This window comes from Carassius auratus, chromosome 14 (assembly GCF_003368295.1).
Source record: "Carassius auratus strain Wakin chromosome 14, ASM336829v1, whole genome shotgun sequence".
Lineage (NCBI taxonomy): Eukaryota > Metazoa > Chordata > Actinopteri > Cypriniformes > Cyprinidae > Carassius > Carassius auratus.
Genome location: NC_039256.1, coordinates 17209333 through 17232868, shown reverse-complemented (window position 1 = coordinate 17232868; position 23536 = coordinate 17209333). Strand labels below are relative to the sequence as shown.

Below are 23536 nucleotides of genomic sequence, written 5' to 3'. Positions count from 1 at the left end.
GATGCAATGCTTTTAATGTTACCGCACGTTGTGATTGAACGATTAAGCCTCCGTTTGTTCGGCTTCACCTCGATTTGTCCTTGAAGCTGTCTGATGCGACTCTGCATGCGTTTTCCTGAACAAGCGTGATTTCAGAAAGTGTGGCCGATATGTTTACCCCCGAGAGCGTTGTGGTGTTGATGTGCTTCTGGTTTCCGTTAACAGGTTAATTGATGGATGCTAGTCAAACCATCTAAGCCACCAAATCCAGGACTGGGTGTAAAATCTGCTACTGTTTTAGTTGTTTAAGATATATTCCAAATCAGAGCACACTGTATTAATAGTTAATTTAGCTTATTCAGGTCTATAAAAACTATGGGGAAAAATGTTCATTAGGTAAACTGTATATCCACACACGCTACTTTGTTCCTTTGTAATTGTCTGTGAAATTTACATGCAAATTCTGGGTGAAAATTCCGAAAAAACGCTTTATTTTTATTATTTTTTTATTATTAATTTTTAGCAATGCAAGGAGCTACAAAACTTTTTCTTTCATCACTATGTGCCCACTTTATTACATGGCATAATCCCCTTTTAAGATTGGAGGCAAACATTTTTGAGTCGCAATGAGATGTAACTCAACACACAAATCTCAAACACGGTGAGACCATCAAATGTTAATTCGGTAAAAATGTGAAGTCAGAATTCAAATTATTTTGAACGGCCATCAATAGAGAAAGATGCTGTTTGGTTTCAAATGATGTGCTTCTAGCATCTGCCACCAGGGGCTGAAATATTTGCGATATATAACATGCTTGGCATGCTTTATTATATTCAGTGATTAGTTTTCTCTCAAAAGAGCTTATTGCATCAGTTCAGTGCTTTGTAAACATAACTTCCCTTCCAGACGGGTACTCTCCAATTTCCAGCCAATTTGATTGAAGCTGCTGATCTTTGGGTATGGCTTGCCAGATTTGTTTGCATCATACAGTCAGGAAACAAACAGTGGGTGTCCGTGGGTCCCTGTGCAGCTACAGAAGAAAAGTTTTTCATTTATTTGATGCAACCCGAGAACAGGTAGTAAAGTGGGTGAAGCTTTATCCAAGGGGGGAAAAAAAAGTGAAGCACTGACTGGTAAATCAGTCACACTGCCTTTTGTGCCTTGATGTGACAAGAAAGAAAATCCATTTTATCTAATCTTGCATGTGTATGCAAACAAAATACATCAAGTGTTAAGTAGGCAGATGTTATTTTGAAATCACCATTAATACATGTCATCACGACTATATCATTTAACGCTGAAAACTTACCTGCAGTTTTAAAACCAACTTGATCTGAAATGCTACAGGTAAATGAGCTTATTACAGCAGAATTTACAATGCACACAGTGGTGATGCGTCATATTTACGATTTGACCGTCCTCTCTGGCCTTCTGCACTGCAATATTTTATTTAGCTTTGTATTCAAATCCAACCGTTTGTACTGACGCCAAAAGAGAAAATGATTCACATATGAGGGAGTGAAGGCTGGTAATAACCTGGATTACAGACCGCAGTGGGTGTCAGATTCCCTGGGAATTTTGAAGTTGACATTTTGAGACATTTCGCCTCCCACCGCACTGTTACAAACAGCAGTGAAGGAGCATTCAGCCTCAATCAGCGTTGTCGCCCACACAAGAACCTCACAAACACTAAACACCGCCTAAATACTTCACTTTTTGACCAACAGCAAGCACACAATAATGATTAGGGTGATCGCAGTGATGATGACGATGAAGCTAGGTGGTATGCGGACAGCTGTGTTTTTGTATTGCTTTTATAATGTATTATTGAATGCTGCCTCCTTAAATACGCTCCTTAAATTAGAGATTCATTCCCCACATCTGTGTTTATCTATGCTGGCTCGCTCTCCCTCATTTCAATCTAAACACATTAAAATGTAAAATGGCTTTGGGGCTGAATTGAGTAGCATTATAAAAACAGCCTGTCACACTTTTGCTGCATTTGATTTCTTGTCTCTATTTGTCGAGTTATTGCTACCTTAAATTGGAGATGGCTTTTGAAAATGTGACATTAGAGTCACTATCCAAACCATCAATCTTTCTCATCTTTGTATAACGTTATTATGGTTTCTCAGAGACACACACTTTCCCATAGCAATCAAAGTAGTCTGATAATTATTTATGTTTACATTTACATTTAGTCATTTTAGTAGATGCTTTTCTCCAAAGCAACAAACAATTTGAATTTAATTTAAAGCAATTTAAACCTGCTTTTAAAACAGATAGTGTTCAGTAGATTTTGTGTAACATAAAGTCCATTAAATTTTTTATATTTTTTTATATTTTCAATATTTTTTATCAGCAGCAGTATCCAGTTCATATCCAAATAATGCAAAAGTAACCTGAATCAATTTATTATTGGATAAACAACATGAGTAGCTTTTTATTAAAGCCCTTGTGTCTTTCATGATGAGCTGTTGCCATGCCGTCCGTATTGTTTTCATTTTTTAAATCATGTCATAGTCAATTAAGGGAACAGCCTGCACTTTACATGGGTATTAACAAAAATCCCATTCTGCAAAATTGTCTAAATCCTGAACTGTAGAAACCGAACCACCCACACATCGCATTTTATAGCAGGTACCGCATCTTCAGCGTTCAATGAGAAAATAAGAGATGGAGAGATGCAGAAAAGACAAAAGTGTTTACTGAAGTAATGGATGTTCTGACTCATCGTTCCGAAGAAACCACACAGACCCTGCTTTCTAATCTCTTATATAAAACACTCTAATTCTGAGGATATTTTCAACAGTCTTCTGTGTCCTTAATATTAAACTGTGACTGCAGTGCTGTTGTACTAAATGTGTTAATGCACCATGCGAATTAAGTAATGCGTCATGTGGAAACAAGCTACCCTGCAAGTAAATGTCAAAAACCAACTAAAGAACAGGATGTAGCACAAACAAACCAACACACACAGGCATAAATATATATACACTGAGCAATTTGCTTGCTCCCAAAATGAACTGGATTACCCTGAGTAAGCACAGTACCCCATCTGTGCTTGTTGTTATTTCTTGGTAGATGGTGTGCAGGTTTGCAATAATGACCGTGGGTAAGTGGACGCTGAGAGACCCCTGAATAGGATGATCGCAATTTTCCATTCCTCCCGGTTCCTTCTGTTTGCCCTTTGGGAGCACTGTTTTCAAAGCTATACGTCACGAGGAATAGGTTAAGAAAGGGTCATTTTCCTGACTTGCAAACTTGCTGTTTGATAATCACTTGTGGGACTGATTTGTTTTCATTAAAAGCTTCATCAAGCGCTATGGTCAAAAAAACACATTGGACCTTGTCACGTGATGTGAAACATTATCCTTAAGGTAAAAGATAATTACTAGATATAAATCCCCACTGGTCATTTCCCTTTAGATTCCATGCGTTTATGCAAGTTGGAGCGTTTCAAAGGTTTAATAAAAATAGCTTTAATTATGAAAGATCTTGTGTTCAATTATACCCTCTTAGGTAAATACGAAAGCTGTAGTAAACAAACCTACTCACGTCCTTGAGGCTGTGATGACAATCCTTTTGTTTATTCTGAACTGATGTATAAATTGGCTTCAGATGCATAATGAATCCAGCTGCAATTTTTAAAGATTGCCCTGTGCATTCCTTCAAGTATGATGGAAGCGACTGCACTGGGAAAAAATGGTGTAGGGTTTACGTTGAAGTAAATTTTCACTTTAAAATGTCACAAATAATTGTGCATATAAAAGTCATCATAAAACTGCTATATTCCAAGATATCTAAGCAATGATTTGTGCAAGATCATCCATTTAAGAGAGTTCAGAAATATAGCAAAATTTGATTTATAACAAATCTGTTTATTGAATAAAATCTTTTGATCCGGTTGCAACACAGCACTTGCATTCTCTCTTGGACTTGGTATAAAACATTTAAATAGCCTTGCTCATATTCTGTGTCTTACAGCAGCTATTCAGATAACAATGTCTGTCTAGACCTTAATATCTTTAGCTCTCTATTTCTTTCAGTGAGTCATGACCAGTGGTCCTAATGATAGACCCAATTCAGGTCTCTCGCACAAAATTGGGCTACCTATTTACAACAGGACAGAATGTTACTCTCTGATCATAGAGGTGGATTTTTGTCTCTCTGACTGTCTCAAAACAAGCCTGATCGTTTCACATTCTGACCGCTGTTCACTGCACTCAGAGGTGTGAATTTCCACTATATTTTGGAAATAATCGCTGTAATTTAACAGTACTTTTTATGCAGTTTATAGTATCATTTATATTAAATACAGATGTGTGTGTATATATATGTATATATCTGTTACAGTGAAATACAAATGTGCTGAGCTTCAAATGGTTTTGTTGTAAATTGTCCTCAGATAATAAGTATTTGTCTCTCTTGTCCCCTTCCTCTCTCTTTCTCAGGTATTATGTCTCAAGACTTAGCTTGTGACCCAGACTGTCATTTGTTTTCATTAATACTGTCATAACTGAGCAGTCTGAAAATAAGGAGCCGTTTGAAGAGCTAAACCACAATGGTGCTTCCATGCATATTCTGCTGTTAGAACATAGAATGTACTCTAAAGAGGATTTAGTTCAATAAACAATATAGCCTAACTTAATCATGTTAGAAGCCATATTGTGTTTAAAGTGGATGAAAACAAGGTTATGGTTCTTCGATGGAATCATGAAGCACCTTTATTTTTTAATAGTGTAAACAACTTTACTTCTATTCCCTTCATCGTTGGCAAAATGAAATATGACTAAGGCGCGATTTACTGACCAATAATTTTGATTTTATGTGTGCAGAAACTCTCTCGCAAAATAGACACGGGATTCATAACAGTTTTTTCTCACATTATTTATTCTTACCCTTGTTCTAATGTTGATGAATTCGAATTATATTCTAACTGACAGAGCGGATCCATGTACAGTATAATCATTTGCATAAAACATGTCAGAACCAAATCCATATAAAGCATATATGCACCTGTGGCTGGAAATTGTTGGCATTGCAGCTTGTTGAAAGTGATCACCAGTGTTGGGGAGTAACTAGTTACATGTAACGGCGTTACGTAATTTAATTACAAAATTAATGTAAATGTAATTAGTTACAGTTACTAAGAAAAAATGAGTAATTAAATTACAGTTACTTATGAATTTTTTAACGATTACAAAGGGGATTACATTTGAATATTTACACACATCCACATACAGATTAACTGATTTCTTTCCCAAATTGCACTATTCTAAGACATTAATTTCCGGGATGCGGAAACACAGTCTGGTTCGTAGAATCCAGTCAGAAAAATGGAATGCCTAACGCGGACGGAATATGCCACATTTTGGATGACTAAATCAAAAGTAGGTCAGTACACTTGAATCAAAACATGACATGGACTGGTGTCTGTGAATATCAAGCCCCCAAAATGCAATATATGACTCCTGCACGTTCTGCGTGTCAGTTGAAATCACGCGCGGACTGGACACCGGGAGATCCGGGACAATTCCCCGTGGCCTGCCAGCAGTCTTCCTCAACTTGTCCCAATATTTTAATATCATTATTGTAAATAAAAGAGTGGACTGTGGAAGCGCACAGCTGGAACAGAGAAGCAGAACTACTGTTCAGGGTTTCAGGTCAGTTTAATCTGTAAAGATGCTTTTTGTCTTTTTTTTTTTTTTTTTTTTTATCAAGCAGCAGCACGTTGTTCATCAGTCATCACTCAAAATATATAAAGGACATCATTATTATCTGTTGTAATGTTACAGTAGTAATTTAGTAATTTAAATGGTTACTATTGTTTAACTGTGGTAACCAAAAATGTAAAATTATTTTACAAATTTATTTATTTAAAAATAAATACGAATCCATTTGCAAAACAAAAAACCATACAAGGTTATTGTACTTTTATATAGGCTAATAAAAGCATGGTACATTTTTGTAAGGGAAAAACATGACTCGTGTACAGTATTAGGATTTTTCTATAAATATATTGTAGTATTGTAGAGTATTGTATTGTAAAGTACAGTTTTGTTCAATCTTGAGTATTAAGATGGATAACGGGGCAAAATAATGAGACTGAAGAGAAAAATGGAAGTGAAGGTGCCGTTTAGGAGAGAACTTTTAATTATTTGACATGTCCCCATATTAAGATTTAAACCTTTTTTATGTCAGGTCCATACAAAAAATAGTATTGTCCATGAATTTGTTTGTATGAGTTTGAATTTTCCATTGTGATTTTTTTTTCCCCAGTCTGCCCCTCCTGTAAATTAATGGCAAAGACATGCAGTTTCATTTACTACACATAGGCCTACTGAAGCTCGCAGTGTTTTCAACCTCTGCCGTCTCAATATATGAGTACACGAGCACATACACATAATTTCTAGAACTGCTCTGTCACTTCATGCATTTTACTTATTTTGAGAAAACTATCATCATATCATATATAAAGACACAGCGGTTTAAAAAAAAAAAAAAAAACACCAATGTTTCAGGAGTTTATTAAACAGCTATGACACATGCTTATTAGATAGCTGTATTTGAGTTGATATATATGCTTTTTTTATTATAATGTTCACAAATTTAGAAAAGTAATCAAAAAGTACTCAAAAGAAATTAGTTACATTACTTTAATAGAGTAATTGAAAAAGTTACACTACTATTACATTTTAAACAGGGTAACTTGTAATCTGTAACCTATTACATTTCCAAAGTAACCTTCCCAACACTGGTGATCACATAATCAGAATCAGAACGACTGCTCTGAGGAGTCAAAGGTACCTTTAACAGTGCCATTTTCCGTTAACGTCAGCAGAACTGTCTGACTCCCAGCCGTACTATCCAGCCGTCTAATTCTGTTTCTGTGTAGTAGCAGTTTGAGGACACAAGCCGAGCATCATCTCAATTTTAACAGCTAGGCATTTCAAGCAAAAGACCACATGCAGTGCAGACTTCATCTTTAGTGTACTTTATGAAAAATTTCAGCTAAAAAAGCGAAGAGGACACTCCATCTTCCTTGACTTGTGTGAAACTGAACTAATACTTTATAACTTTACAAATCCTGCTGAATTTTCATGCTGGTCCAGGCTGGTATGTCAATTTAGCCATGCTGTTCAGCAGCTAGACTAGCACTAACTAGCCTGGAGATCCATTCAGCTCTTTTCAGCAATTTAGCCATTGAAAAGTAGCATTGCAACTCCTCATTCCCTAAACACTTGCCTCTTGCATACACCACAACACTTCAGATATAACCTAATGGCACTAACACAACAAATAAAATAAAAAGAAGAAGGTCATGAAACCTGTGACTAAGGGGGAAGGTTTATAATTCCCAACACAGGTGCTCAAATTAACTTTGGCAGTGCAAATTAGATTGCTGGCCGGCTGACCCACTCACAGTGGTATAACATTAATTATCTTTCCCCAGAAGAAGTAAGATGAGACTGATGAGATGGCTTTACAGTGTAGTATGAGCAAGACTTAAAATATCAAGGCCAAGATAAAAAAAAAAAGTTAATTATGTTCAAAAGTTATTTGAGGATATAATGAATAGTTGATGCGTTTTTGGAACTGCTAGTGGCTAGTGAGGATGTAGGCCTGTTCCTGGCAAAATGATATCCAGGTGATGACAAGTTACCATAAAAGTGCAGCTGCCATCATTACGCTAAGGAAAAGTGGGAGAAAAAGGCTTCGGCTCATTTTCTGCATGGATAAAACTGCATGGTTTGTCTCATGAGATCAAATAAAACAACGAGAAATAGTGAGCCATACATCTCTGTAGACAAGTGAGAAAGAAAATGAGGGCGTAAGATTGGCAGAGTACAAAAAAAAAATGCCTTTTCAAAAAATCATTTGTGTACCACATGGTACCATCTTGAAGACATAGGCATTTGTTCTCTAATATAAAAGAATGACCATTAACTTTCATTCCCTAGTGAAATGATGATTATTATTATTTTAATTAGCTGTCTATGTAGTCATTACAGCCATCACAGGTGCACTCATGATTCAAAGCCTGTTCCAAAAACCAACCATTATACTTATTATGTGTGAGTGTAGAACCTTCTCGGAGCCAAATAAATTCTGAAGCAACATCACATATAGTTAAATAATGACATAATGAAATAATACATTGCATTTTCATAAGTTCAGTAAAAGATATCAGACATGTCAAGATATTTTGATCAAAATAAAATACATTTTGATAAGAATATTTAAATCTAATTAACAATTAACTATTTTTCACAATATTTGAGTGCATTGATTTTATAAGTATAGTGTTAGCAACATTAACATGCCTTTTTTTTCATGACATAGACAGTGCATTCAGTGCATTCCAGGATGGTCACTTTTTAGATCCCATTTCAGTTATGATGTCTGTGTAGGGTACAGGCAAGGTACTGTAGCTCACTAGGTTATTGAGCTATAATGTCAGTGGTATGGGGTATTTGGGGGTATTGTACTGTAAAATTAATAGGTGTAGAATCTATTTTCACTCAGAAAATGCAAAAAAAAAAAAAAAAATCAAATTATTACAAAGAATCAGTAACTAACAGTGAATTAAACATGGCATTTTGAAGTAAAAAGGCTGAAACAGTCTTGTCTTGCATAATGCCCTCCAGTAATCTTTCATTACTGAGAAAAATCATTTTTACAGTTCCAAATGTAAAAAAAAAAAAGATTATTTTTTTTTTTAAATACTATATACATATATACTTTATACATGTAGTTAAATCTAATAAAAACCTAATATGTGTGTGTTATTTGTATGCTTATTAGAGTACAATGTCATTAGCTTAGCAACATATTAAACATTTGAAATGAAATGTTAACTTTTTCAGTTAAGGCTCATACAGATGAACACAAAGATAGCTAAAGGAATTTTGGAACACAGCCCGAGCGTTAGAAAAAGCAAGAGAGTGAGAAAAGCCACAAGAAGCAAAAGCAATGGAGGGGTCACTGCTTAGTAAACCTCATTAAAAGCCTCAGGGTCATCACAAACCTCAATCTGATTTGAGAAGCGGGACATGATGGCGTTCTGCTCTCTAATGAGGAGAGAGAAGGGCCTAAAGCCTCTGAGAAGAGCCAACGTCTGGCACTCTGTCTCTGCGACACACAGAGGCCTGTCACACTCACTCTCTCCCTATGCTCTTTTCGTCACTCTCTCTTTCTCTCTATTCCTTTTCTTATTTTACATATTCATTCACACACACATATTCGCTGAGACAAAGACAAGCAGGAAACCTCTCACAGGACTGAAATTGGTCTGTGTGATAGACTCTCACAGTCTCAATGGGGAACCTCATATATTTTCACCATAGGATCTGACACCGATGACCAGTTTAATGAGCTTGTCTCTCTTTCCTGCAGCTTGCAACCTTTTCCCAGAAAAAAAAAAAAAAACGTGAAATGGACCTGTGTTACAAACAGCAGTACCTAAATGTTGTTTTACAATGACACATTTCTATTGAAACTGTAAAAAGCATTTGACCTGAGGATAGAATGGAGTGCTGTCATACTTCAATGGATTGTGGTCAGGAAAAAAACATCATTCAATTGCTCGCTGCATTTCCGCAGGAGATTTTCAGTGACATAACGGATTACTAAAGCAAGTGGGAGTGCTTGAAAGTATATCAGAATGATAAAATAGCTGTTAAATGTGAAACAATGCAGCTTTTTCCATAATATCTTCTCTGGAAAGCATGAAGCATTGTTAGGTTTTTAATGAAATTTCAAAATATTTTATGTTTTAACATTTCTGATTATATGTCTAAATGTGTAATTTACTTTATTATATATATTATATTATTTTTGTTATTATTACTAGACATTTTGCATGATGGCATTGAGCTGGCAATTTAACGCTTGCAACTTTCTTTCTATAAATAATATGAATCTGTGCTCCAAACTGACTGGTAAACTACATATTGATTCGCTGTGCTTCACAAAATGAGAGCAGCAGCCACGGCAGGTCATATCATTTCAGAAAATAAAAGACTGTCCTATAAATTTATGAAAGGAGAAAATTCATTCTGGTGAAGAAGACTGTTTAGGTCAGGTCTTGAAATGTTGGAAGTACGTTACTTGAATCTTAATACATTGGTTCAACACAGCAGATGTGAGTTAGACTTAAAATCTCTATACAGGACCAGTAAATCTCAGAACAGATGGGGGCTTCACACTATGAGATTCTCTCTACAGGAAATGATGCGTATAAGATCCTGTCTTCAATTGCTCTTAATTGTCATTATGCTTCACTTATTTATCACTTGACGTAAGAGAGAGATGAATTTTGCTGTTGAACTCTCTATCCAACACCACTCAGATAAAAATGAAGAGCTTAGCTTGGAAACTCAACTTTTTCTTCAAGATCTAACCCATAAGTCCACCTTCCGTTGCTGCTGACTTGTCAGTATGTAAAAATGTTTTTTATAAGTTTATAAATATTTTAATTGACATTTCAGTCTTTTTAGAGGTGTCATAAATGCATTCCAGTTGGCCCAAATGATATACATATACAAATTTGTTCATATACAGTATTTGATTATTTAATTTAAAATGTTATCAACTAAACTCATAATGTGTGATTAAAATCTCACAATTGTAAGCTTTATGTCTTTGATCCACTAAAAAGAACCAACTCATTTTAACGATTTTGGGTGAATCGGACTACACTGGTTGCGCTGAATGTTTTTGATACACAAAGATCCTAGTCGACTCACTTGTTAGGGAGTCATAATACATTGGTTGAAATATAGGCCTATATTTGGTTCAATTATAAGAACCAACTCATTAGAATCATTTATTTGGGAATCAGACTACACTGGATGATTGTCTACTCTACAGTTATTTAATGGGCAACAGGCTAATTTAGTTGCAATTTAGGTTTTAATTCAATAACAGGAACCAACTCATTAGAATCATTGATCAGACAACACTGGTTGTGCTAAATATTTTTGATTCACTAAAAAGCTAACCTACTAAGTCATTTGGTACTAACTACACTGGTTGCATGCATGTTTAATAATCAACTCATTAGAGTCTTTTGTTGTACTCTGATTCAATAGCAGTGTTGTTCTTTGATTCATTTCATAATGGCAGAAAAATGAACATGCGATATTAATAAATATGAGTACTGTTAATAGAACTAGATGCCATTTGGTTCTCAATTAAATTATCTTTACAGGCTATTATTGCTCGCCTGCAGTTAACTACAGCACGACATAAGCACATGAAAAAGTACTTCTACTGAATCCTTATTCAGTCATCAGAACTTGATTCAAACCTCTCAAAATGCCTTCTTCCAATGCCATCATCCTTCCACACCAGATTCACTTCTATGACCGCTGCATCGGTTCTAGCTGTAGATAACTTCCTGGACTATGTTTACTTTGTATCTGCTTTACTGAGAGTATTATTATTTAATTTTTGTTTGACACTACAGTGCTGCCTGCTGAAATGTTACTGGACAAAATGTTCTTCTAGGAGACTTTAAAAGGAACAAAACAGAAAATTTAGCATGAATAAATTGTCGTTGCTGTATAGTAATTCAGTGGTCACTTTGTTCACAGTGTTATGAATACGAATATACATTTGGTTGCAAATGTAATACAAGGTCCATAAAAAATAAAATACAATCTGGATCACATCATCTCAACTTGCATACTGTCTTTTGTCTTCATCTTGTAAGCTGTCATAGTCATATTCATCACAGGTTTGTATGAAAATTGCTTTACAATCAACAGTTTAATGGAAGAAGATTCAGAAAAACAAAACATTCAAACAAAAACCAAATCACAGTAACAATAATATTCAGAATAGATAGGTTGGTATTACTGTATATCCCAGAGTGGTCACTTTGTTCTTTCTTATGAAAACACATTGAGAAGCCACGGGGCATGAGACAGAAAATCTAATATACGGATCGTGTCAAAAAGAAAACAAGACCTCCGATGAGTGGTGAGATAATGGAACAGAATGGAGAAAAAAACAAATCTGAGTTTATTTTTCTTCATAGCAGTGGCCTGTGGCGTCTAGTGAGCAGTGGCTTGTGTATCTGCATCGGCTGCGTTAGAGTTTACAGTTCAGTTAATGGCAGCCAGAGGCAGTTCCAGGGTCAGTGAATATTCACGGCTCAGCTCAGACATCTGTGTTCCATCCTTTGAAGTAATACTGGAATATGATACACATTATATCAGTGAGGAGTCATGTTATGAAGGAAATCCTTCAGTATTACTGGAGCAACAATGAAAAAAGTCTCACTAACCTACTGTATACTAAAACATGCCTAAAGGTCAGAATTTACAGTCCAGGGCTCAAAGGATTCTGTGAAATAGGCTTTGTGTTTTCCCTGTGTATATCAATGAGTTTCAATTTCGGATATCTCAATAAACACCCGCACCATTACTTAAATGAGTTCTCAGCTTGCAGAATAAGCTACTATTCGCAGTATTGGAGCTCTGAATTATTGTACTGTATTAATTAGAATATTACTAGGCACAGAAATGTAGGAAAAACAAAAACTTTCCTGTTTTTTTCTAAAGACTTTTTATGCACCAAATATGATGGCGTGAACATAAATGACATACTATTTACAAAATGTTGAATGATATACACAACATTTCAAAGGTTTAAGTTTAGACAAGTTTTAAAATGCATGAAAAGTTAAATATCTTGATATATATATTATATTATATATACAATATATTGATTTGAATAAAATGTCATTATCCCAGTCTTGGTGTCACAAGATCCTTCAGAAGTCATTTGAATATGCTGATTTGCTGCTCAGGAAACACTTCCTATTATTATTCATGTTAAAACTGTTGTGTTGCACAATATTGTTTGAGTAAACATGATCCCTTTTGATAAATAAATGAATAGTTCAAAATAACAGCATTTACTTTACTCTGTTATTCATTATTATGTCTTTACTTTTGATCAACTTAATGCATCCTTGCTGAATAAAAGTGATAATTTCTTCTACAAAAATAAATATATAAATAAAAGTCTGTGCTTTTCTGTGAGCCGGTTGATTTTCACATTTAGTTTTTGTCCAGCTGGTATAAGCAGTCTGCTGGGAGCTCTGCGGCAGCACTGGCACTGTGGGGAAAACTCCTGCTGACTCACAACCTGCAGTTCAACACTGAGTGATTGAGGCAAACACTGCACACGTTTCTCAGTTTGGGTAAGATGAAAACTAGTTTTTGGTTTCAAGGCTTTTCTGTTAGTACTTAAACAAAACAGTTCAGGCAAAAATGAAAAGTCTGTCCTTATTTAGTCTATAAAACCTGCAAGAACATATAAAGTCTTCTGGATGAAGTACTTAACTCATACATCAAACAATTACACATTCACATTAACAATGGCAAAAATGAAATCTCTCTGAATATGTGGCAATTTTCTTCACTTCTATTATTAGTAGGTTACATAACCAGGTGAAAACTTTTGTCCCTTTAACAACGTGTGACAAAAAGCTCTGAACAGCAATTATTCATAACATGATATTCCACGGAACCCATAATTACCAAAATGTAGTGATTCCACTCCAGTCATTAATATAGCCACAAAGCCCCCTGACAGCCTATCATTTCACCATGTCTTTAAGAAACCCAGACAAACCTATTATATTATATTAACGAGAGTACATGTGTATTCTGAAGTCTCTTAGAGTTTTTGAATGTCTTTCTAAGGCAGGCCACCTTTATTTATATAGCACTTTATACAATACAGATCGTTTTGTAAAGCAGTTTTAAAATAATAAACATAAAAATATGATCAGATACTATCAAAATACTATCAGTTACAGGGACAATATGTCAGCATGGAATAGACCTCTGAGATATTCATGCATATTCTAGTTAAAGGACAAAAAAGGACAAACACAGGTGCTGGTATACAAAAATAAATAACTTTATTTCTTGTTACATTTTCATATGCATATAAATGCTCCAAAAAGTTCCATAACAGTGTCAATGTCGCTAAACAAAGATGATTACACAATAAGGTAGCTCTATAGAAGACAGCAGTTTGGTCATCCAGCTAAGTACGGTTCAAGTTTTGTTCTTTTCCGATAGTTTCAGTGCAGTCAAATCAATAATGTTACCAAAAGATTCTGCTTTCCTTTAAAAAAGTTAATAAAGTTGACCGAAGGATAAAATCTACACAATCTGATGCAACTGTAATAATGGTTCAGCTCTCAAGCTATCCATCGATGTTACATCATGGATTCAAATCTTTCCTCTGCTCCCCTGTGTAAGTGCTTGGAGGCTTTGATGCTGTGCCTTTTCTATCGATGTCAGTGTTTTGAGGACAGTCAGACAACACCGCCTTCACATGCACAAGTTTGCAGATAAAAATGGGCCTGGAACCTTTCATTCTGCACTGCTGAAGGTAGAGGGGGTGGGGGGTGGAGTCTCACGGGGAGACTCATGGGGCTGCTTTGTTTGAGAAACATCAACATCCAACTCCTACTCTCCCCTCACACACACACACACACACACACACACACACACACACACACACACACACAGTGCTGATGACTGACAACCTTTTCTTGTGTGGATGTGTTGGAGCTAAAAAGGTGCCCACTCCACTCCCACATACATCTCCATTAGTAATACTTGGTCTAGTCTGGATTGAAAAAAAAAAAAAATAATAAGTTTCCATTTTTAAAAATTGCACAAATTATCACAAATAAATGGCAAGTAACACTGAATTAAATTTGAAATGTTATTTTATTTTAAAACATACTCCAGTCCAAACCTTTGCTTTATTTACCTTTTTTTTCATTGTAGCTGTGCTGGGTTTGTGTTTCTCATATCAAGTCAAGTCAAATCAAACTTATTTTTTATACTGCTTTTCACAGTACACTTTGTATAAAAGCAGCTTTACAGAAAAATATGATGTTAAAGGATTAGATCAGCCAAAAAGGAAAATTAAGCCATGAATTACACATGAGGTTGGCTTTGCACATGCGCCGCTCAGAAGTGATTCATGTGGAAAAGCAATGGAGAGATCAAAACAAAACAGCAGTCACTAATTAGACGTACAAATGAGGATTTGTAAAGAAGAGGATTTCGATATGAGCCAAGAGCATACTAGTTTTCCTTCGCTAAAGTAAGGGAACTTTTCTTCCTTTGCATCTGTTAACAAATGTTGGTTTTCACGAGACTCACTGGAGCATGCACAACGTTGACCTCATACATTATTCCCCCAGAACTGCTTAATTTACAACTGTGAGCGCAAACTAGATTAAAGTGATTATTAAATTTTGAATATGAATATTTTTCTTACAAAAATGCATCGATTCACTACAGAAGGCCTTTGTTCAACCCCTGGAGCTGTGTGAGACACTTTTTTTTAATGGATGCGCTTTCTATTAAACTTATCTTGGACCGATGGAGTGCAACACCAACTGACCTGCATCAAACAGCTTGAAAGATCAAACACCATTTTTAAAATTTAGATGAAAGAAGAAAATCTTATACATCTAGGATGACTTCAAGGTGAGTAATTTATGGGTTAATTTTCTTTTTTGGGTGAACTAACCCTTTAATCTTTTTAATATCTTAATACCTTCATACATTACAGTCGCATTTAGTAGATTAGAGCTGGGAATAATATAGTTTACATTTTGCAACAATAGAAGCAGATATATATATATATATTATATGTGAGTACTCTGCGAATAAGGATGGACATACTTATATATCCTATTCATAAAGAGCTGATAAATAATATCACTTTGCAATCCATTTCATCACACATAATAGATCTCACTGCAAAACTATATTTTATGTCTGTTAAGAAATGTAATATGTTGGGAAATATACAGTCAAAATAAAACTCTTTTTCATATATTAAAATGAATGGTTTGAACAGGAGATATTGAAGTGTTTGTCATTTATTTATTTATATTAACACTGCTACTTTTATTTACAATAATTTGACTATTTGAGTATGTTCGTCCTGATTCTGTAAAAAAGGTAAGCATGTGTTATGGCTGAGCTAAACAGTAGATTTATATACATTGTGCATTTCAAGTGCTATCAAAGATGGCCTTTGATACCAGTCTTTGATACCAGCTTTAGGCTTTTTATCCATTCCATCAGTTAATAAAGATCTGGAATCTGAAATCGAAATATTGAGAAATTAAGTTCTTGGCAATGCATATTACTTATTACTGTATTTACAGTAGGAAATTCACAAAATATCTTCACAGAACATGATCTTCACTTAATATCCTAAGGATTTTTGACATTGAAAAATCAATAATTTTGACCAAATGTATTTTTGGCTATAAAAAAATAGCTGCACTACTTATGACTGGTTTCGTGGTCCAGGATCACATATATGATTTCAAGTAAATAAATGTCTGTAGACTCACAGCTCTAAGAAAAAAATCATACAACATATATGTCCTGGTCCATTGTTGGTCCATTCATACAACGTATATGTCCTGGTCCATTGCTGGTCCATTTTTACTGCAAACTGCTTCCATTTTAAATATGTATGAAGTTTCTCTTGCCTTATCCGTAGAGCTATCCATAGAGGCCTGTTTGGTGCACTTGTGCTCCCATGGGCATTTAAATATATTAAACTGGATACAATGGTTATAAACCATTTACTGTGCAGTGCCTGCATTGTTTGCTGGTGAATTCAGTGCAACTGTGGCTTCAGTACAGTCAGAGTCAGTGGTATTAAGTTGTGGATCTGCAGAGTGAAGTGCCAACCAGGGGCTCTTCATATTTCCATCAGCAAAAAATGGAGCTGCTCATCACACTGGCCTTCGTTTCCTCTGAAATTTATCGACCACTGACCCATGTCTCCAGCTCTCTTTCATTCTCCCTCCCTCTCTCCCTTTTCCTTTTTGGATAACTCATACTACCATATCATGTGTGTGTATTGGGACACAGATGGAACTCCTACTCACTTCAATAAAGAAAAAAGATGAAGCGCTGAAGCAGTGAAAATAGCAGAGTTGAACACAAAAAGCTGGAGGTATAGTGATATGCTAGCACACATTTGTTCACCAGATTTTACATCAAATAGCATTCTGGAATGCTAAAATTCAACTATGTCAAACTGTGAGAGGAAGCTAGCTAATATTGTCAAATGTTATTTAAATAAATGCTAAATGCAAAAATGTTTCATGTGTAAGTGATGATATCAGATATTATATTCTTTGAGAACCATATTCTTATGTCATGTCATTGTTGATTTATTCATTCTGACAGGTTGACAGAGGTTCAAGTGTTGATTAAGTTTCAGTGCATGGACATAAAGAAGTAGATATGTTGAGAGCATTTCAATTCCATATCACTGAGTTCTTGAAAATCAATGCTAATTGATGCCTGATTGCATGATCTTCATCAAAGAATAAGATTGGAAAAGACAGGTCTTTGAAAATGCCTACACAGCCATTCAGATGCTGAATGCATTAAGAAGAAAAACATCAATAAGCTCTGCTGAAATGACTGCAGGGAAAAGCAGTCAATGAGTGGATGAATGCATTGTGTATATTAAAGTGATAAAGGGTGCCGTTCTATTTCCAGGCAGAGGATATCTACTACAGTCAGAGATGTATAAAGTACTAGAGACCCATACTTGAGTAAAAGTACAAGTGCTCTATCAAAAAAGTGACTTGAGTAGAAGTTGAAGTGCTCTTTAAACACCACACTTAAGTAGAAGTACTAAAGTATTCAACATTTTTTGTACTTAAGTATTGCAAGTAGTCTATTTTAAAATTTACTACTCAAGTACTGAAAGTAAAAGTAGAAGTATTGTGTTATGTAGCTATTAAAGAAAGTAGTCAAAAGTTTGAACATTTTTTACTATTTCAAATGATTAACCTAAAGGACAATGACTGTAACTTCTTGTAAACAAAAAATGGTTACTAGGGTTAGTTAAGCCAATTTGCAAAATGATGTCATTAATAACTTACCCTCATGTTGTTTCAAACCAGTAAGACATCAGAGGGTCATTTAGAATTTTTTGAAGCATCGAAAATACATTTTGGTCCAAAAATAGCAAAAACTACGACTTTATTCAGCATTGTCTTCTCTTCCGTGTCTGTTGTAAGACAGTTAAAAACAAAGCAGTTTGTGATATCTGGTTCGCGAACGAATCATTCGATGTAACCGGATCTTTTTAAAACAGTCCACCAAATCGAACTGTATCGTTTTAAACAGTTCGCGTCTCCAATACGCATTAATCCACAGATGAATTAAGCTGTTAACTTGTTTAATGTGTCTGACACTCCCTCTGAGTTAAAACAAACCAATATCCCGGAGTAATTCATTGACTCAAACAGTACACTGACTCAACTGCTGTGAAGAGAGAACTGAAGATGAACACCGACCGAGCCGAGCCAGATAATGACTCGTTCACGAGTCAAGAACCGTTTCTGTCAGACGCGTCCGATTCGTGAACCGAGGAGCTGATGATACTGCGCATGTGTGATTTAGCGTGAAGCAAACCGACACACAGAGCGTCTGAACTGAACTGATTCTTTTGGTATGGAAGGCCAAGAGGGTCAAATTCACGTGAATTTTAACGCGTCAACAACACGTTAAATACGTGTATTTCACGCGTAAACAACACGTATTTAACGCGTTAAATACGTGTTGTTTACGTGTTAAAAATCAGCGCGTACTTAACGTGTATTTAACGTGTATTTCACGTGTATTTCACGTGTTAAATACACGTGAAGTACACGTGAAGTACGCGTTAAAAATCAGTTTGAACGGGTCAATGTCATTGGCTGCTGAGGACTTGGGTCAAACCACTTCTGTGAGCTTAGAGGGGTGTACCATTCACAGACAGGCAACCATCATTTAACATGCTATAGATCAGCTTATTCAGCCTTATTATTTTGTCTTTTTTTGTATAGACTATAGAAATAATATAATTTAATTGCAGTTTTATGAAATATTTATTTTTTAATAAATATTAATTGACATTTTTTGGTGATAGTATAATGTTTATAAAAGTTACAGTATTTTGTAATGAAACAGGATTTTTGTTTAGCTCTTGACTCGCCAAAATATACTATTTAAATACTGTTGCTTTCTGAGTGCCATACACAAAAATACCAACTCATAACTCCACGAATATAGCAAGGAGAGTCAAAAGTTATAGTCTGAATCTACTGTGACGATCCAAGGGGCTGTAGTATTTTATTTTGCCCAGCAGGTGTCATGGGGTAACACTTTTTGTGTCTTTAGGTTAAGTGCTGTGATGCAGGTGTGGAAAATTGATTGTGATTAACCATGCTGCCTATAAGATGCTGGCTTTCTTACCCTTTGGAGGGAAGGAGATTGGGGCTTGGTCTTTGCTGGTCTTGCTGTTTGGTGGTCAGGCGGACTTTCTCACGCTCTCCAGTCCAAGGCTTGATGCTGTGTTTTTGTATCTTTATATTTTTTTTATGTTTTGAAGTACATTTCTACAAGAAAGGTAACTTACTGAAAAAGTTTTGGTGCTTAAAGTGTTTCACTGAGGTGAAATTTAAACCTAAAACATCTCAATATATATGAAATAAAAAGAAAATTTAAATTAAGGTTTTAAGGGCTTCAAACTGAACATATAATGGCTCAATGTCTTATGGACTATCCTCCACTGCAGTCACATGCCCCTCAGATGGACAACTCCTGTAGTTTGGCCTTCTTGATCTTTGGCCTTGGCTAATCCAGCTGGCCACACTCTCTCTAGCATCAAAATCTTCCAGACTTGGCCCTCTACACTGATTCTTATCAGATCTTCCACTGTGTCTGAAAAAAAAATGGGACAAATCAGACAAACCTGTCTGATTTGAACAGGTGAACAGTCCCTAAACAGCTTACACTTATTGGATCAGCTATTAAAATAGTTCAGTTTTATATGTAATAGAAAAGTGATTATATTTTGTTAATATAATATATTTTATTAAGTTAAGTTAGAAAAGCGTTTGGAGCATTTTATGTTTGTTAAATATAAGTTTTATGTTTTTTTAAGTAACGACCAAGCTGCCAGCGGCAGACAGTGAGCCTATATGTTTGATGAATTTAGCCTTCTCAAATCATCACGACTTGCCTAAAATAAAATCTATAGATATAAAACAGTTGAAGCATATGACAGTGTTTGTTAGACCCAGATAAATGTAAGCTATCCAATCATTTGTGAGGAGATGCTTCAGAACAGGGAGACGGCAGCATGATCACTTGCAATTTTTTTCTTGGATATGCCATCATTTTTGCTTATAAAAGGTAAAAATAATACATTATTCGTAACTGTATACACAATATCAACAAAACAGTTGCTCGTTCTGCCGTGTTGTCTTTAATAGGAGTAAAAAAATTAACTTCAAATACACACATGCTACAATATTCTCATGGTTTTACATTTATAACTTCATGAAACATGCTCTGATTGTGAAAAATGGCATATCATTATTTACAGCCGATTCTCCAGATTGAAATGAGTCCAAAATCAAAACAATCCATGATGATCTTTCATATGTAAATAATACTTAAACCCATGAATCAGTTGGAGAGCTCTATTAAACATTTGACAGAACGTAGTGTTACAACCCCTTGGATCAAGGAGTAGCAACATGAATAGAGAGTCCATACAACATAATCAAATTTGCACAAATATGTGTTTTAATCAGAAAACAGCCATAACCACATTGAGGTAAAACATAAAAAAAATATAAAAATACAAAAACACAGCATCAAGCCTTGGACTGGAGAGCGTGAGAAAGTCCGCCTGACCACCAAACAGCAAGACCAGCAAAGACCAAGCCCCAATCTCCTTCCCTCCAAAGGGTAAGAAAGCCAGCATCTTATAGGCAGCATGGTTAATCGCAATCAATTTTCCACACCTGCATCACAGCACTTAACCTAAAGACACAAAAAGTGTTACCCCATGACACCTGCTGGGCAAAATAAAATACTACAGCCCCTTGGATCGTCACAGTAGATTCAGACTATAACTTTTGACTCTCCTTGCTATATTCGTGGAGTTATGAGTTGGTATTTTTGTGTATGGCACTCAGAAAGCAACAGTATTTAAATAGTATATTTTGGCGAGTCAAGAGCTAAACAAAAAGTCCTGTTTCATTACAAAATACTGTAACTTTTATAAACATTATACTATCACCAAAAAATGTTAATTAATATTTATAAAAAAATAAATATTTCATAAAACTGCAATTAAATTATATTATTTCTATAGTCTATACAAAAAAGACAAAATAATAAGGCTGAATAAGCTGATCTATAGCATGTTAAATGATGGTTGCCTGTCTGTGAATGGTACACCCCTCTAAGCTCACAGAAGTGGTTTGACCCAAGTCCTCAGCAGCCAATGACATTGACCCGTTCAAACTGATTTTTAACGCGTACTTCACGTGTACTTCACGTGTATTTAACACGTGAAATACACGTTAAATACACGTTAAATACACGTTAAGTACGCGCTGATTTTTAACACGTAAACAACACGTATTTAACGCGTTAAATACGTGTTGTTTACGCGTGAAATACACGTATTTAACGTGTTGTTGACGCGTTAAAATTCACGTGAATTTGACCCTCTTGGCCTTCCATATTTTGGTGATTGATTCTGAACTGATTCTGTGTTAATGTTATGAGCCCAGGTGCAGTCAACGCCAATGACGCCATTGCATCGAGCGCAAAAGAATCGGTGAACTGTTTTCTTCAACTGCTTTATTGAATCGAACTGTCAGAAAGAACTAACGTTACTGGTCATCCGAGAACCGATGCAGCCGGTTCTTGACTCGTGAACGAGTCAGTATCTGGCTCGGCTCGGTGTTCATTTCTCTCTTCACAGCAGTTCAGTCAGCATGGCAGTCTTCTTAATCGCTTGTTTCGCTCAATGATGTGGCAGCTTCATAAAATCTGCCATCTACAGTTCTGGCAGTGGTTTGTAATGGAATGATTCGTAACATTATTATAATTGTAACGAGTAACGATGCAGCACATAAAAAAAAATATCGGAGTAAAAGTATTAAACTGAGCGAAAATATGTACCGAAGTAAAAGTAGAAGTAGGAGAAAAAAATAATACTCTAGTAAAGTACAGATACCGCCTTTTAGTACTTAAGTACAGTAGTGAAGTAGTTCTACTTCGTTACTATACATCTCTGACTACAGTTAGCCTCAGAGGGAGCGCTTTTGTACTCTGGAGAACTGAGCCTGATAAAGCAAGAGAAGCCGCTAGCGATTAGGCCCAGGATACATCATCAATGTCTGTGCATGCACATATTCTCAGGTTTTCTCACAAGCTCCACAAAACTGTTGGTGACAAGTCAGTTTGACAACAGAGTTCGGTTTAATTTAGTTGATGTAAAAACTGCATCGGGTCAGTTTGCTTACTCACATCAATATTGCGTAATTTGTATCACTCTGAACAACAATAATTACTGTATTTGCGTTATGGTAAGGGGTAGGTTTAGGGTTGACAGTAGGTATAGACATTAATGTGATAGGTAGCAGATATACTTCATTTTTTGTTTTGTTTTTTCTGGCCATATCTGTATCCCTTCTAGCCACAAACTGCTGAATCATGTTTTGAACTAGCTCGAAACAAACTGTTCAAAAGAACATTCGAAAACTCATTGTATGACTGATTGTGCTCAGCATTTTCCATGCTGCCTTCGGAGGACACATTTTAAGGTAGGACAGCATCAAGGCATGTTCCAATCTAATGTTAGCTGCACTCCCTACCTCCTGAGATGCCTTCATTTGGTTGACGTTTGGAGGCAGCATAAATGTAGCCTTTACTGCCTTTGATATCCCACAATCCTGTGCGTTCCATTTTGTGACGGTTGAACAAAAAAATAAAGATGGGCTGCAGTTGGTATGAACACAATTCGTCATACAATGACACAAAATATATTGCAGTAATACCCCCATAATACAAAGTGGAACCAGAATTAAACTGAACGTTTGAACAAGCAATAGAACAAACTCTGAAAACCGCTTTCACACACTGCTGCAAAAGATTGCGACAAGGCATAAATGAGGTCAACTTTCTTCAACCCACCACCATAGCGATAAACCCGAGCTATGGCTTTGTGTGTGTATGTGATGTGCTTCAATACTTCTGTTGAGGCTGTGCCTGTGTGTAGGTGTGTGTGTTGTGAGAAGCGTCTTGTGATTAAAGTGGGCTCTGTTGGTTCGTGCGTGGGTGGTGGCGCTCCCTGCGGTAGTTGTGTAGAGAGGTGAGCGGTGCCGTCAGGCTTTTGTGTCGTTGGTTGTGTCTCCATTTCTGCAGGTTGAAGGAAAGAATAGCTGAAAAGATTCCTCTTATATCAGTACATGCTCTTTGGGGACTCAATTGTTCTTTACTTCTTAGTGACTGAATTGATGTTTGAGCGCTGGAGATGTTCAGCTGTCAGGTTGGAAAAAAAGTGGTAACCTCAGGTCGACATATTGACTATTTCTTTCTCAGCGGAAACTTTAAGAAAATATACAGTTGCAAATATTCAATAATTAAAACTCGAATCAATATTTGACATCAACAT

At 35.8% G+C, this 23536-nt stretch overlaps 1 protein-coding gene across 1 annotated transcript in view; it reads left to right on the top strand.

Moving 5' to 3' along the window:
* Positions 1-23536, top strand: part of LOC113113858 (RING finger protein 44) — a 1123463-nt gene that overhangs the window by 961166 nt on the left and 138761 nt on the right. The gene's annotated exons all lie outside the window — the stretch shown is intronic.